This window comes from Arachis hypogaea, chromosome 18 (genome assembly GCF_003086295.3).
Source record: "Arachis hypogaea cultivar Tifrunner chromosome 18, arahy.Tifrunner.gnm2.J5K5, whole genome shotgun sequence".
Lineage (NCBI taxonomy): Eukaryota > Viridiplantae > Streptophyta > Magnoliopsida > Fabales > Fabaceae > Arachis > Arachis hypogaea.
In genome coordinates this window covers 36928567-36934029 of record NC_092053.1, presented here as the reverse complement: position 1 = coordinate 36934029, position 5463 = coordinate 36928567, and the positions used below count along the sequence as shown (strand labels likewise).

Below are 5463 nucleotides of genomic sequence, written 5' to 3'. Positions count from 1 at the left end.
AAATTCCCAATCCCTTGGTTTAAATGTTCATAAGAAGAGATGATGCTCGATCACTGATTATACCACACAGTTTCATGAACCACAATTTGGTAGGATTACATGTCACAATATCCATCCAAACCCCAATCCAATTCACTGTGAGAAAGCTTCTCTAGCATGAATCCTCCATTCCTTTCCCAAGGTTCCGAAGGATTCCAATTATGGGAAGTTTCTTTCCCAAGACAACTACCCAATGGAATTAGATCGAGAAGCTTTCTAACAAAATTCAAGAGAAAAGATTGAAGAAGAAGATAAAACTATTATTGATTCATTGAATTACAATAGAGCTCCCTAACCCAATGAAAGGGGTTTAGTGAGTCATAGCTCTGAATTCAATTACAAAACTAAAGGAAAATGATCCAAAGTTCTCTGTGTATCCCCCTCTCCTAACTTAAATTCTATCCTATTTATACACTTTCTAAATTGAGCTTCTGTTGTGTTTCTTGGGCTTTGAGGCCTTTCCCTGATTTCCTTTTGCTTTAGGTTTATGGTCCATAATCCTGATGAGGCTGTGATCCAATTCTGTAACATTCATTGAGCAAACTTAGTGATAAACAAGTAATGACACAAGACTCAACAAATTGAAGCTCCAGACTCATCAATTCTTCAGGCCCAATCCCATAAACCATGATATTCAATTGGGTTTCATACCATAATACGTTTAAGTTAATGTTTGTGCTCAAATGCTAACTTAAACTTCAATATATTTGGCCCAGAAACCCCTTTCAAAAAGTGGCGTTTAAGTTGAAGTTTAAGTTTCAGTTTAAGGTTAAACTGAAACTTAAACGTGGAAATGGAAGAAAGCAACCCAGGAGTGTGAAATGTCGAACACGTTTAAGCTTCAGTTTAAGGTTAAACTGAAGCTTAAACGTGGAAATGAAGAAAGCAACCCTGGAGGAGAGAAATAGTCGAACACGTTTAAGCTCCAGTTTAAGGTTAAACTGGAGCTTAAACGTGGAAATGCTCCTGGTGCCTTTCTTACTTCTGGTGTTTAACCTCCAGTTTAAGGTTAAACTGGAGGTTAAATGTGGAAAATGCTTCCTGGGTGAAATTGTGTTGAACACGTTTAAGCTCTAGTTTAAGGTTAAACTGGAGCTTAAACGTGGAAATGCTCCCTTGGTGAAATTCTCATTCTGGCGTTTAACTTCCAGTTTAAGGTTAAACTGGAGGTTAAACGCCAGTTCCAGCATTTCTTAGCCTTCATGATTCTGGCGTTTAAGCTCCAGTTTAAGCTTAAACTGGAACTTAAACTCCACATGTGATATTCAAGCTTCCTTTATTGATTTTGTTGCTTCCTTGCCTAGCCTCTTCTTCCCTGAAATCATCCAAACAATTGCATCAAAGTCTTGCAAAATTTCATGAGAAATCTTCCATTCATAGCATTCAAGTAATATAACTAAAAACTCATGGAATTTGCATCAAAATCATACTGTTTGGATGATTCATTGCTTTGTTATTCATTTAACCATTCTTGGTTACTTTAAGCTCAAGAAAATGCATAAAACCACTAAAACTAACAAAAAAATGCTAGTGAAACTAGCCTAAGATGCCTTGGCATCACTAACTAAGTAAATTAATCAACCATTGTTGCTTAGTCCATCAATCCTTGTGGGATCGACCCTCATTCACCTGAGGTACTACTTGGTACAACTCGGTGCACTTGCCGGTTAGTTTGTGGTGTAAATTTCGCACCAAATTTTTGGCGCCGTTACCGGGGATTGATTGTGATTGACAACTACTCATTGTTTGATTGCTTATATTATATAATTTTTCGTTTAATTGGTTTTATTTTAGTATTATTAATTTTTATTTTTCATTTTTTTCCTTTAATTTTTTTCTTCCTATTCGTTCATCAAGCCCCTGTCTTCATTTCATTTTTTTCTTATTTCTTTAACGTCAATTGTGATTGTTTCCACCTTCTTTCATTTCTTTTTTTATTTCATTTTAGTTCATTTTCGTTTTTCCTTCTTTATTTTCTTTTAATATTTTTATTTTTTTCTTATTTTATTAGTCTCATTTAAATTTTAAGCTTTGTTATTTTCGAAAAAAAAATATAATATATATATATATTTAAATTAGTACTAATATTTTTATTCTTAATTTTTGAACTTAAGTTTGGTGTTCCCAATTAGTTTTATTTTAATTTTTTTTATTTAATTTGCCTAACAATTTCAAAATTTTTGTCTTAATTTTAATAGTAATTTTTGAATTTTAGTGTTTATTTTATTCAGCATATTTTTTATTTTATTTCTTTACACATGTTATCTCACTGGAAATTCTCTGCACTCTGACATAGAGAATTCTATCTTTTCTTGTCTTCTGTCTGTTTATGAGCAGGAACAGGGACAAGAAACCTCTGTTAGACTTTGATCCTGAACCTGAAAGGACTTTTAGGTGGCGTTTACAACAAGCAAGACTTTACAAAGCTACAGAGTCCAACATGGATAATAATAATAATGCTGTTAATGCCAATGTGGCAAATCCAGTTGGGAATGAGCAACCTAAAAGAGTGCTTAGCTCTTACACTGCTCCTAATGTAGACTTTTATGGCAAAAGTATTATGGTGCCTCCTATAGTTGCAAACAACGTTGAACTGAAGCCACAGCTAGTTACTCTTGTGCAACAGAACTGTCAATATCATGGACTCCCTCAGGAAGACCCGAATCAATTTATTTCGGATTTTCTATAGATTTGTGATACTGTGAAGACCAATGGAGTGAATCTTGAGGTATACAGACTCATGCTCTTCCCATTTGCTGTGAGGGATAGAGCAAAACTGTGGTTAGATTCCCAACCCAAGGAGAGTCTGGATACTTGGGACAAGGTAGTCACTGGATTTCTGACTAAATTTTTCCCACCTCAAAAGCTTACTAAGCTAAGGATGGAGGTTCAGACTTTCAGACAGAAAGAGGGTGAGACCCTTTATGAAGCTTGGGAGAGATTTAAGCTACTTACTAGGCAATGCCCTCCGGACATGTTCTCTCGATGGACTCAGCTGGATATCTTTTATGAGGGTTTATGTGAAATGTCCAAGATGCGCTTGGATAATTCTGCAGGTGGTTCTTTGCACATGAAGAAGACACTAGAGGAGACTATTGAGCTTATTGAGTTGGTTGCTAACAACCAATACTTATATTCCTCCAACATGAATCCTTTGCACTCTGAGACCTCTCAGAAGAGAGGCGTGTTGGAAGTGGAAGCTGTTAATACTATCTTGCTCAGAACAAGCTTATGTCTCAGCAAATAAATCTACTTACTCAATAGTTGAGTGGAATGCAAGTTTCAACTGTCAACACTCAGAATGCACCTCAAGAGGTCCCTTATGACATGACAGGTAATTTTGTGCACAATGATAATTATGATTATGGTCAATCCTCTTCTAAACAGGTCAACTACATAGGGAGTGGCTCTAGGAATCCCAACAATGATCCATACTCTAAGACCTACAATCAAGGGTGGAGAAATCATCCAAATTTTGGGTGGAGAGACCAACCTCAGAGATCACAGAATTTCAACAATAATTCTCAGGGCGGCTTCCAACAGAATAATCAAAATAACCACCAGTTTCAATCTCATCCACAACAACAACCTCAACAGGCAAATTCTCAACCCCAACAGGATTCTAATTGGGAGATGATGAGGTGTTTTATGTTGGAAACCAGGGCATCTATTAGAAACTTGGAGGTGCAAATGGGCCAATTGAGCAAGCAAATGCCTGAGAGGTCTTCAAATACATTTCCTGGTGATACAGTGGTGAACCCAAGAGAAGATTGCAAGGCTATTCAATTGAGAAGTGGTAAAGTGGCTGGTTCTGAGACCAAGGTCAATGAGGAGCTAGTTGAAAAAGAAACTCCAGTAACTCTAGAGGAGAAGAAGGAAGAAGTAGAGCACGCCCCCCCAAAGCGTGCAGACAACCCATTCCCAGACTCTCTTGACGCATATCTTACATTGCCAAAGGCTCCTGAATACAAGCCAAAAATGACATATCATCAGAGGCTTCAGAAGGCTTCCAAGGACAAGCAATTTTCCAAATTTTTAGAAGTCTTCAAGAAGCTACACATCAACATTCCTTTTGCAGAGGCTCTTGAGCAAATGCCTCTTTATGCTAAATTTATGAAAGAATTATTGACTAACAAGAGGAATTGGAGGGAACAAGAAACAGTGGTGTTAACCAAGAAATGCAGTGCTATTATTCAACATAACATTCCTAAAAAGATGCAGGATCTAGGAAGCTTTGTGATTCCTTGCACCATTGGAGATGTCACCATTCAGAGAGCTTTATGTGATCTTGGAGCTAGCATCAATCTCATGCCACTTTTAGTGATGAAAAAGCTTCAAATTGAGGAGGTAAAACCCACTCGTATTTCTCTTCAACTTGCTGATCTTTCTATTAAATTACCGGTGGTGTTGCTGAGAATTTACTTGTGAAAGTAGGACCATTTATTTTTCCTGCTGATTTTGTTATATTAGACATGGAAGAGGATGTAAAATCCTCTAATATTCTTGGTAGACCCTTTTTAGCTACAGGTAGAGCTCTGATTGATGTGCAAAAGAGTGAATTAACCCTGAGGGTCAATGAAGAACAGGTGGTCCTTAGTGTTTATAAAGCTCTCAAGCATCCTAATGATTCTGAAGGGTGTTTAAAAATAGATATTATTGAACCACTTGTTCAAGAGGTTCTGAAAGCTGAGGTACTTGATGATGTCTTAGAGCCTAGTTCTGAGTATGAGTTAGTTGAAATTGATGATTCACCACCCCAAAAGGGAAAGATGAACACGCCTATAGTAGAGAAGGAAGCCCCCAATCTTGAGCTCAAACCTTTGCCTCCTTCTCTGAAATATGTATTCTTGGGTGAAAATGATTCACATTCAGTGATTATTAGCTCTTCCTTGAAGCCTGAAGAGGAAGAGGCACTTATTTCAGTGCTCAGGAGCCATAAAACAGCTCTTGGGTGGACCATTAGTGACTTGAAGGGGATTAGTCCAACCAAGTATATGCACAAGATCCTCCTTGAAGATGATGCTAAACTAGTTGTGCAACCACAAAAGAGACTCAATCCAACCATGAAAGAAGTGGTCCAAAAATAGGTAATGAAATTATGGAAAGCAGGTATTATTTACCCTATTTCTAACAATCCTTGGGTAAGTCCTGTGCAGGTAGTTCCCAAGAAAGGAGGGATGACAGTGATCAAGAATGAAAAGAATGAGCTTATTCCTACAAGAACAGTCACAGGTTAGAGAATGTGTATAGACTACAGGAGGCTCAACACTGCTACAAGGAAGGATCACTTCCCCCTGCCTTTTATTGATCAGATGCTTGAGAGGTTAGCTGGTCATGCTTTTTATTTTTTTTCTAGATGGATATTCTGGATATAATCAAATTGCAGTGGACCCTCAAGATAAAGAGAAGACAGTATTCACATGC

General features: G+C 37.3%; 1 non-coding gene across 1 annotated transcript; it reads right to left on the bottom strand.

Moving 5' to 3' along the window:
- Positions 1 to 2912: 2912 nt before the first annotated feature.
- LOC112773485 (small nucleolar RNA R71) lies at positions 2913 to 3018 on the bottom strand. The gene has a single exon (XR_003188032.1). It is a non-coding gene; the product is annotated as a small nucleolar RNA R71 (small nucleolar RNA).
- Positions 3019 to 5463: the final 2445 nt, after the last annotated feature.